We start from the raw sequence: 12734 nt of genomic DNA on the forward strand, positions 1-12734 counted from the left end.
GTCCAGTGAAGTGCAGATAGAAGCTGTAACTTGGGACCTCTTTCTTTCAGAATTTAAGAAGAAATATGTGGGTACTGTATATCTGGAAGAGAGAAGAAGAGAGTTTATTAACCTGAGGCAGAGACAGCTGTCAGTGGCCAAATATGAGAAGGAGTTTGTTCGATTAAGCCGTTATGGAAGGGAGATAGTCCCTAATGAAGCTGAAAGGTGCAAGAGATTTGAAGAGGGACTAAATGACAACATCAAGATCCAGCTCACTGCCTTGGGAATCACAGAATTTACCAAGTTAGTGGAAGCCGCAATAAAGGTGGGAAAAGTAAGAATCAGTGAGCAGACTAGAAGAGAGAGACAGCAGAAGAGGGGACCGGGTAAGTCTAGTTCAGCCCCTGCATTTGGGAAGAAGTTCAAGGGTCCTCCTGCACAGAGTTCGGGTCAACCACGAGTGGGGTCGATCTCGGGGCCAGCCACGATTCACCCCTAGGAGAGTCGGTCCACACCATCGGTGGGCGCTCTCCGAGGATGGGGTTCGAGGACCAGCCCCAACATCTTACGCATGTCCGCATTGCACGAAATGGCACAAGGGGAATGTTGGAGTAATGGCGGTGCCTGCTTGAGGTGTGGGTCAACAGAGCATCAGTTGAAGAACTGTCCACGCAGAACTACTACAGCTGCTCTAACACAAGCAGACAGACCTACTCCTGCACCACCAAGGGGTAGAAGGTCTGGTAAATCAGAAGCTGTGGGACCATCTCAGAGGCCTGCATCCGAGCCAGCAGAGAGGCCAGATAACAGACCACCTGCCAGAAATTATGCCCTGAGAGCTAAGGAGGAGCAAGATGCCCCGGACGTCATCAGGGGTACATTCTTCCTCTACACTACACCTGTGCATGCATTGGTGGATCCAAGATCCACTCATTCCTACATTTGCATCAACTTACCCATAGAAAGGGGGATACTAATAAGGGAGAGTGACCAAGACATTCTGGTCACTAATCCATTGGGTCATAGTGTAGTGGTGAACAAGGTATACAAGGGTTGCCCGTTAAGGATCAGGGGTATGAATTCTTGGCAGACCTGATTGAGTTGCCCTTCCACGAGTTTGACGTGATTTTGGGAATGGACTGGTTGTCACGTCATCAGGCAATAGTTGATTGCAAATTGAAGAGAATTTCTTTGAAAACTTCTAAGGGCAATGAGATCACTGTTGTGGGTGAAAGGACAGATTTCTTGTCCAATGTCATCTCAGCCACAGTTGCAAGAAGAATGATGAGAAAAGGCTGTGAAGCCTACCTAGCACATGTGGTGGATACTAGGCAGGCTAAGCCAAACCTGAGTGACATACCCACAGTAAGAGACTTCCCAGAGGTATTTCCTGAAGAGTTGCCTGGTTTGCCACTAGAAAGGGAAGTCGAATTTGCTATTGAGACACTGCCGGGTACAACACCCATTTCCATTGCTCCTTATAGGATGGCACCCACTGAATTGAGGGAGTTGAAAACTCAGTTGCAAGAGTTGCTTGATAAGGGGTTCATACGCGATGTGTCACCATGGGGAGCTCAGGTCTTTGTTGTGAAAAAGAAGGATGGGACTTTGAGGCTATGTATCGATTCTGGCGGTTGAATAAAGTAGTGATGAAGAATAAATATTCGTTACCTAGAATCGATGATCTGTTTGATCAGTTGAAGGGAGCAGGAGTATTTTCCAAGATTGATCTCAGATCAGGGTATCATCAGTTGAGGGTAAAGGATGTAGACGTGCCCAAGACTGCATTCAGGACCCGGTATGGGCATTATGAGTTCCTAGTGATGCCCTTTGGCCTAACAAATGCACCAGCGGCATTCACGGACCTTATGAACCGTATCTTCCATCCATACCTAGATCGGTTCGTAGTGGTCTTTATTGATGATATTTTGGTGTATTCCAAGACCAGGGAAGAACATGATAAGCATTTGAGGATTGTTCTGCAAACCCTGAGAGAAAAGAAGCTGTATGCTAAGTTGTCCAAGTGTGACTTCTGGTTGAATGAGATTGCATTCCTTGGACACATAGTGTCAGCTGATGGGATTAGGGTGGATCCCAAAAAAATAAAAGCAGTGATGGAATGGAAGCCTCCCAGGAATACAACTGAGGTCAGAAGCTTCTCGGGGCTAGCTGGGTATTACAGAAGATTTGTGAAGGGATTTTCCCTAATAGCTGCTCCAATAACCAAGTTATTACACAAGAATGTCAGATTTGACTGGAATGACAAGTGTTAGACCAGTTTTGAGAAGTTGAAGGCTATGTTGACAGAGGCACCCGTGTTAACACAGCCAGTGTCAGGAAAGGACTTCGTGGTCTACAGTGATGCCTCTCATAATGGGTTAGGGTGTGTATTGATGCAAGAGGGGAAGGTGGTCGCCTATGCTTCCAGGCAGTTAAGGCCACATGAACAGAACTACCCTACCCATGATTTAGAGCTTGCAGCAATTATCTTCGCACTGGAGATATGGAGGCATTACTTGTATGGTGAAAAGTGCTATATTTACACAGACCACAAAAGCTCGAAATACTTGCCAACCCAGAAAGAGCTCAACCTTAGACAGAGACGATGGATTGAGTTCTTGAAGGACTATGATTGTGTAATTGACTACCATCCTGGGAAGGCAAATGTAGTTGTTGATGCTTTGAGCAGAAAATCCATGACAGCCTTGAGATCATTGAATGCCCGTCTAACTTTGATTCGAGATGGAGCTATTTTGGCTGAGTTGCAAGTGAGGCCAAACCTGCTACAGTAGATTTTAGATGGGCAAAAGGCAGATGAAAAGTTAATGGCTATTATGAGCAAGATCTCAGAGGGAAAAGCAACTGACTATGAGGTGAAAGCAGATGGGTGTCTCAGATTTACAAAGGAAGACTGTGTACGGATGATGGGGAATTGAAGGCCAGTATTCTAAAAGAGGCACACACCAGTGTATATGCTATGCACCCAGGAAGTACAAAGATGCATCATGATCTGAAGCTTCAGTATTGGTGGCCTGGTATGAAGAGGGATATAGCTGACTATGTGACTAAATGCTTGACATGTCATCAAGTCAAGGTAGAACATCAAGTTCCATCAGGTTTGCTACAGCCTATACGCATACCTAAATGGAAATGGGATCGGGTCACCATGGATTTTGTAAGTGGTCTACCTCTCACCCGGAAGAAACATGATGCAGCATGGGTGATAGTTGATAGATTGACAAAGTCAGCACACTTTCTGCCAGTTAGGACTGACTATTCACTGGAGAAGTTAGCAGAATTCTATATCAGTGAGATAGTTAGACTGCATGGAATTCCACTTTCCATCATATCTGATCGAGACCCAAGGTTTACATCAAGATTTTGGAAGAAGTTGCATGAGTCCTTGGGTACACAACTCCATTTTAGCACAGCTTTCCATCCTCAGACGGATGGGCAATCAGAAAGAGTAATCCAGGTAAACAATTGAAACCAATGAAATTGATACAAATATTGAACTGAAATGATAACAATAACATGAAATATATGTCAGGTCCTTGAGGATATGCTGAGGAGTTGTGTCATTGAGTTTGAGGGAAGTTGGGATAGATACCTCCCACTGGCAGAGTTTGCATACAATAATAGCTACCAAGCTAGCATCCAAATGGCCCCATATGAAGCACTATATGGGAGAAAATGTAGAACTCCAGTGTGCTGGACTGAATTGGGCGAAGACAAACTGGTAGGGCCAGACCTGGTGAAACAGGCTGAGGAGAAGGTAAAATCAATCAAAGCCAACTTAAAGGTTGCCTCAGATAGACAGAAATCCTATGTTGACTTGAAGAGAAAGGAAATAGAATACACAGTTGGCGACAAAGTGTTCCTCAAGGTGTCACCGTGGAAGAAGATATTGAGGTTTGGAAGAAAAGGTAAGTTAAGCCCTAGGTTCATTGGCCCATATGAAGTCATTGAACGTGTGGGTCCAGTAGCCTATAGGCTAGCTTTACCACCAGAGCTGGACAAGATCCACAATGTGTTCCACGTGTCCATGCTCAGAAGATACTGTTCAGATCCTTCACATGTCATCTCCAGAGAAGAAATTGAAATACAGCCGGATTTGACATATGAGGAAGAACCTCTACGGATCCTAGCTCGGGAAGTAAAAGAATTAAGGAACAAGCAGATTCCACTGGTGAAAGTGCTTTGGAGGCACCACAACACCGAGGAGGCAACTTGGGAAAGTGAAGAAACGATGAGGCAACAGTTCCCTCAACTGTTTGCATCAGGTAAATTTCGAGGACAAAATTTAAATTAGAGGGGAAGAGTTGTAACACCCTCCCGGTAACCACTCCGTACATCCTACTGTTCCGGTGATCGGTGTCGGTCCGGACAGCTAGAATGTCCGAAAAAATAATTAAACTTAAGAGAGGGACCATAATTAACTCAAATATTAATAAGAAACACTTAGTAAAAATTTTAGAAATAAAATACAACCAAGTCAAACGAGCCGGTGCCCAAGCGATGGGTAACCAGAGGGAAGTTGCGGTTCTCGCAACGAGGAGCCCTAGACCCGGGGGAAAAATTATAAAATAATTTTTGGCACTCCAGAGAAGGGTCATTAAGGTTCCTATGGCATTAGAATGTCAAGAAAATATTTAGAAAAATTTTTCAATCGGGACAGACAATTTTGACCCGTTAAGCCAAACGGAGGGCATTTTGGTCATTTCGCCTTCAGAGGTGATTTTTGGCCGACTTGTCCAGTTGAGTAAATAATTAATATGACATAAAATATGAATAAACATTACTAGAAATTAAATTGAAATTGAGTAGTGATGAAAAGAAAAGAAAAATCAAAGAAAAGCTCATTTATGACATCTTGATGATGTCATTTATAAAGTATGACCAATCACAATTAAGCTATCCTTTGACTAACAAATAAAAGAGACTAAACAAGACCAAAATAACAAAATTGCAGCAGCCCTCTCCCTCCCCAAAAAGCCAGCCGAAACCTAACTCCATGGCCACCCTCCATTGAAGCTTTTTCAAGCTTTAGATTTCCATCACTTCCACCATATTTCTCTAACCTCTCTTCATTAAAATTTTACCCTACACCTTAAACAAGCTTTTGGCAGCCTAGAAAGTGAAGAAAAGTGAAGTTTTGAGTGAGGAAAAATCTGCCCTAATCAAGGTTAGTGCATTAGATACTTAAAACTCCTTATTTTCATGATTTGCAACTTGAATTGAGTAAGAATTGTAACTAAAATGAACAAGAATTATGTGTACACATACTATGAATTTTTGGCAGCCCTTGTGAAGGAATTATTTTGATTGTTTTGATGGACTTAAAGTGGGCTATAGATCAAGTTTAAACCATGTGTGCATGTGATTATTGAAGGAGCTAATGATTAAGGTGTTGTGAAAACCTATAATGGAACTAGGGTTTTGAAGAGTGAAAAATTGGCTTGACTTGGGAAATTGTTAGAGCACATTTTAATGGTCAATTAGTGACCATTTTAGGTAAGTTGACCATAATTAGAACTAAAAAATAGTATGGTAAAGTGAAGGTGAAATCTGCCCTAGGACAGCAGCAATGGACTGAGATTTCAGTCCAATTACACAGCCATAACTTTGGCTGTGTTGGTCCAATTGGTGTTTGGCCAATTGGACATGAAACTAGGCTTATAATGGCACATTTTTGCTGAAGAAACCATGCCCAAAAGACCAAAGCAAGAGGACCAAAACTTGGCCCCAATCCGGACACCCTGCAACTGATTCTGCAGAATTGACCAAATGAACAGTAACTGTTCATTTGGCCATAACTCACTGTAGATTTGGTCAATTGACCTGAAATTTTTACAGCAACACGTTAGGACATAGACAAACAACTTTCATGAAGGAGCCTACCCCAAATTATGGCCAGAACCTAACCCAAATGGCAGTGGAAGTCACTGTTCATGTTACTGTAGATATGGTAATTTCTGCAGAATGCAAATCCGGCCAGCTGTGGTTTTTGGACCATATCTGGAGCTACAAAACTCCAAATGGAGTGATTCAAAAAAAGAAATTCAACTAGACAAAATAGGAAACAACTTTCATGTTTTACATTTCTTCAAATTCCCACAGCAACAGTGTCCAATGGAACAGTGAAGTTGACTCACCAAAACTGAAAATTCTGCTTGTGTTGGTTTAAACTTTGAAATGGTATTAACATTTAATGCCAACAAGTTTTAAACACAAAATGTGGTATGTTGAGAGTGCCAAAGTCAATGTACATATTTTCTATCCAAAAGTCAACATTTTTGTTGACCAATGAGGTGAATAGTAACACCAAAACATGAAATTCACAAATTGAAGAATTTAAAAGTTTCAAATGCCCTAGTATACCTAACAAGATTGGTTTGGATAGTTTGGCATGCCAATAGGGTTCAGTTAGCAGTACTGCACATGGCAATATGCCATTCCGTGATTTCATGGCTTTTAGCCATTCTGACCTTGTATTGAGCTTTGGCCTTGTGCCTGATATATTCTGACTTGTTAGGCATTACATTGCACCGGGAGATACATATGTGACCGATGGTGTGACGGCCCGAGGTACTTGATACCCAGTGCTAGTTTACCCATTTATCCAGTCCAGTCGTCTAGTGTAGGTTACTTGGGGCAACCAAATGAATAAAAGTGGACAAAGTAAATAATATACAAATAGCAAGCAAATGAAACATATACATTCACTACACATTTAATTTCTTGCTATTTTCTTTTATTATATTATTGCACCACTAAGCATTATTGCTTAGCGCGTTGCTTTTGCCACGCGTAGGTACTGGAGATACAGATCGTGAGCCCAGTAGACCGCAGACTGGGTGAGTCCATCCTGCGATTACGCACGATGTCCGTGCCACCTCAACTTCTGCAGTGCATTGGTAGGACATTAGGTGTCATTTTGACATTTTGTAACTTAATTTTGTTTTCTCATATGTAATTAAACTTGTGTAATGTATATTGATGTTTATGTAAATTATGAAAATTGTGCTTGTGAATGGAAATGTAAATGTTTACTTGTGATTTATATGTGATCATCACATGTGATGGATGATTGAGAACTGGAATTGAAATGTTGTTGAGATCTTAATGTTGAGAATTTGTTGATAAATTGAGGTTGGGATTGTTTAGAAATTATTTGGAAGTGTTTTTAAACAGGTTCCGAAGAACTGTTTTCTCCATTTTTAGCCGGTACTCCGCCGGATTTTCTTTAAAATTTTTGGAACCCCAAATAAATAATAATTTTGATAGATGGCTTAAATAAATCATATTTCATAAATTAGCTTCAAAAGCATGACACAAATTAAGTAAGGTATATTAGAGTGTGCCGGTACACCGTTTGGCATTACTTACTCGGGTATACTGTACACGGGTAAGGGGTGTCACAGGATGAGTACTCATTATATAGCTAGCTCCCTTCCTCATTGATTTTGATTAGTGGGATTGTGATTGCTTTGTCATGGTGTACAACACGGTATTGATCGAAAATTTGTGTCATGGCTTAAGTTGTGAATGAATTGGCAACACTGTGTTTTTAAATTATTCAACTAAATTGTGTTATTATGAGCTTTAATAATTTGTGAAATGGAGTTTAAATTCTTATTGACATTCATTGTCTTTTGAATTTAACTACATTTTGATTGCTGAGATTTATTGTGATATTGTGTTAAATTCCTTATGACATTCATTGTCTTGAATTTAACTATGGTTTTACGTATCCATCATTTATATGATTTATGAATTGTGATTTAAAGTTATATTTGGTTAATGTTGTGCACCACTGAGACATTGTCTCAGTGATAGCTTTTCATTGCTGTCGCAGGTAGACAGAATGACAGGGCAGCAGACTAGGCTGCTAGTACATTCAGCGAGAAATCATCGGGTATATTGAGTATACCACATTTTGCATTTTGTACTGTAATGTATGTTCACTATATGTATATATTGTTCTTGATTTTGAGTAGTTGTAAATTAAAATTGTACATTGAAGTTGTAAAGTAAATTATGAGTATTTTGACTTGTAAAAATTGTATTATATTTCTTTTATCTCAGTCTTTGAAAAATTATTGTGGATTTGAGTTGAAAAAGATATTGTGTTGTTTAACTGTTGAAGTGGAGATTGAGAATTATATTGAAGTGCTTTTCTGAGTTTTACAAGAACTGTTTTATTCAAAATACAGAAGGCACTCCGCCAAAATTTTTACAGAAATTCCTAATAATTCAAATGTGTTTTCTCTTTCATTTAAGTTCAAAAAAATTTTTTAACACTTGTAAATAGTGCTCACCACTGTAAAAAGAAGTAAGAAAAGTTTTAAAATCCCTTGTAGTGTATTTAATGGGTTATTAGTAGACAAAGTTGGTAATTCATTAGGTATACTACGGGATCATGTTATGCCTTACAGAGGGGTAGGGTGTGACAACTACATCATCGAGATTGAGGGTCGGACAAAATCTTATGAGGACAGGATAGTTGAACTAGAGCGTGAACTCAAAGAAGCTCAGGCCTGCCAAACTACTGATGTCACTCGCCTTACCGAGGAGATCAGAGTGAAAGAAGAAGAGGTCGTGACGAGGGAAGCTGGTGCTTATGTGAATGCTCATGGCGATCTTCTGGTCGAGCTTGTAAAGCGCTATCCTAAGGAAGACTTCTCCTGGATGGTGGATCTTATTCCCAGAGATAAAGAGGAGAGCGAGGAGGAGCCTGAGAGAGAGAGGGAGGATGATAGAACTGATAATGTACCTGGAGAGCAGGTTGGGGGAGACCCTCCAGCCAAATTACTTGTACATTTTTATTTTGAAATGAATTTAAGTTTTTTTTTTTCAATTTCTTAATGAGGCCGGAAAGCATTCAAACCAAATTATCTGAGTACTTGATTGAATGTAGTTGAACATTAAACCTGAGAGCGACTATTAATCAAAAGATAAGAGATCGGAAAAACATTACACGCGAACATGAGATCGGACTTAGTCATGACCAAATACTGGATGGAACCTTAGAATATTGGAATTGCAAAGATTTGACACTGGCTTGAACTTTTAAGGTCAGAACCATTATTGGACCAGATAAAAACCTTAACTTAATTTTGAGGAATATCTGGGGCATTCAAGTGAGAAGCCCGATCACAACATTAGTCAAATAAAGTTCTGTGATGTCTATACACAGAGAGATCGGAGAACACAAGTAGGCAAGATTGGATGGTCCAGAGATCCGATATTGACTCGAAATCATCTGATAAAGACTAAGAGATCGGAAAACAATCTAACTTGAGTGTGAGATCGATTTGTTCCAGGGACGAGCGATCAGCAAATTTGAAAAAGCTTCCTTGTGATTGGGACATCGGTTGAGAACGGATAATAAAGTTTCAATTTTAAAAGACCCTTGCCTTCAGAGGTCGGCCAAAATATGGTGTCTACAGCTGCTCCTCTTTACATAATTTATATTAAAGAGAATGAAATTCTCTTGTATAGGAATTATGTAAAGATTCAGAACCATATTTTGGGTGGCAAGGATATTATAACCAAAGATTAATAAGAAATTAAATGACAAAATTAAAATCAACTTGATTATTGAACCTAGAGGTTGATGACGGGAAATTAAATGCTGAAAATTAAAATCAACTTGGATCTAGGAACCAGAGGTTGATGACAGGAATTTAAAATGCTAAAAATTAAAATCAACTTGGATTTAAGAACAAGAGGTTGATGATAGGAAATTAAAATGCAAATCAACTTGGACCTAGGAATCAGAGGTTGATGGCAGGAAATTAAAATGCTAAAAATTTGATGACGGGAAATTAAATGCTGAAAATTAAAATCAACTTGGATCTAGGAACCAGAGGTTGATGACAGAAAATTAAATGCTGAAAATTAAAATCAACTTGAATCAAGGAACTAGAGGTTGATGACAAGAAAATAAATGCTAGAAAATTAAAATCAACTTGGATCTAGGAACTAGAGGTTGATGATAGGAATTTAAAATGCTGAAAATTAAAATCAACTTGGATCTAGGAACCAGAGTTTGATGGTGGGAAATTAAATGCTAAAAATTAAAATCAACTTGGATCTAGGAACCAGAGGTTGATGATAGGAAAATAAATGCTAGAAAATTAAAATCAACATGGATCTAGGAACCAGAGATTGATAATAATAATTTAAAATGCTGAAAATTAAAATCAACTTGGATATAGGAATCAGAGGTTGATGATAAATGTAACACCCCTAAGTTCGGTAGTGCGTTCTGCTGTTCCGGTGACCAGTGCTGTTTGGACAGCTAGGATGCCTAGAACCACACCTTGATATGAGAGAGGAGACATAAATAATGAAGTACAAGAAAAGAAAATACAAGAAAAACAAAGGAAAAATCATAGCAAAGAAATGAAACCGAATAAGTGAGCCGGGAAACCTAGCGATGGGTGACCGCACCGGGAAGTCACGGCGTGGACCGTTGACTGGCCCTGGACTGCGGGGAACCCTGGAAAATATTTTTAGGACTTAAATAGACCCTTGTTGAAGAATAAATATCATTAGAAATATCAAAGAAAAATTAAATAAATAGTACAAAGAAAAGTGAGAAATCGAAAAACAGACAAAACCCGATAATACTGAAAAATCGGGAACATAAACCGAACAGGGGCATTATGGTCATTTGACACCCCGAATTGTCTTTTGACCTAAATTTCCATTAAAAATAAATAATATTACACTTAGAAAATTAAATGAAAAATTAGTTTAGTGGTACCTAATACAAATAGCTAAAATCATGGGTTAATGTGGAATAAATGCACATTTGGCTTATTATATGATATATTTTTTTTAGTGGACCACTAAGAACATTAAATGGATTAAATATACTCATAAGTGGGCAGATTTCTCCCACTCAAACCTCATCTTCCTCACTTAGCTCAACCATGCCGTGAATGAAGATGAAAGAATCCACCATTGACGTTTTGCATGAGCTCACTTAACCTCCCCATTTTCAACTCCAATCCTTTAAGTTCCTTCATAAAAAATGGTCTACACATCACAAGGAAGATATTGATACCAAATTTGAGAAGTTTGGTGAAGGTTTAGCAAGTTACAAACAAAGGTAAGTTTACATTTTTGAGAATTTCCTTGTTAAACTTTATGTTTATGTTATGGGTGTTAGTTTTGTGAAGGAAATTTTGAAGTTTAAATAGTTATTGAGATAGCCATTTTTGGACAGCCATGGGGTCACACATTTGATGATTTATTATGCATATAATTGATGAGAAATAATGTTGATCATGGTAAATTAATATCCTAATGAATTGTTTCACATATATATGGTGATTTTGGCACTTGGATGAGAATTGATGGATTGTAGGGCAATGTGGTGTTGAAGAAGATTTCGGCAGCTTGGGAACCCTTGAATAATTGTATGTATTGATGGAAGTGTTGGCAGAATGTTGACATAGAAGAATTGATGAATGTATATGTAAATTAGTAGTGGAGATTATATGTAATGATTAGGTGTATTTATGTACATATATTGCTAAATTTGGACTTTGTGGTTTAGGGTTGTATTTGATGTATTGAGAATGTTTGTATTCTGTCCAAATTGACCATAGTAAGAAGTGATAAATGAATATGGAATGGTATAAAATCAGAATTAGGTATGGGGATTTAAAGTAGAGCAAGTTAAATGTGTGTTTGAATTGGGGTTTGAAAGACATATAGAGGGCAGTGTGCAAACAGACCAATAAGTTTAAACGTGTAACCTCAATTGGTATGAGACCAATTGGAGGTGAAACTAGGCACAAAATATGCCAACTTTCATTGAGAAAACATACCAAAATTCTGCTTGCAAGGTGACCTAAGAAAATGACCAATTCGGATTAGGTGCAATTAGGACCTGAAAAATGACCAATTGGGCAGCAGTGAGTGTTTAGGCCATAACTCACTCAAAACAGGTCCAATTGACCTGAAATTTTAACCATGAATAGTTAAGACCCATACCTACAAGTCTTATGAAGACACCAAAGCCCAGAAATGACCATAAGCAAGTCAAACAACTTGCACAAGTTCGGGTCCAAAAACTGGCCGAACCAGAGTTGACCAAATTGACCAAAAATTGACCTAATTGGTACCATTTGACCAGCAATAGTATAATGACCATAACTTGGTCTACTTAACTCAGATTGACCTGAAATTTTGCCCCGCGTGCAATAAGACCTAGATCTACAAGTTTGTAGTTTTGACTGAAACCCGAAAACCAAGGGAACTAGATCGTCCGGCTCGGTCAAACCAGTGTCCCGGAATCCAGCAATTTGCATTAAAATGCACTAAACAAGAAAATGACTTTGGTAAAACGTACCAAACCTAAAACCCTATCGAATGTGACATATTAACGACACTAAAACCTAATTTACCTAAACGCAACGAGGGTCGGTATATTAGGTGATTAAGTGAATAATTGAGTTCAGTGCATTATTTACCAAACACCATCGATAGAGACAGTTTAATTTAGTACTGAAACACTTCAAATTGTGTTTCTCAGTTAACAAGGACTCAGCAAAAGGGAAAGAAACACTGAGTCCAGACCAGGGGGACAGTCATCAGAGGTTTGTGCACAACAACTATTTCTCTTAAATTTTTCAATTGAAATAAATATTGACTATTTGTATATTATTGTTTTAAATTGTGGAAATGTGTTTGATGAACACTTATTGATTGAAAAACATGGTGAATGGTTTGAA

The sequence above is a fragment of the Hevea brasiliensis genome, chromosome 8, assembly GCF_030052815.1.
Source record: "Hevea brasiliensis isolate MT/VB/25A 57/8 chromosome 8, ASM3005281v1, whole genome shotgun sequence".
NCBI classification, from domain to species: domain Eukaryota; kingdom Viridiplantae; phylum Streptophyta; class Magnoliopsida; order Malpighiales; family Euphorbiaceae; genus Hevea; species Hevea brasiliensis.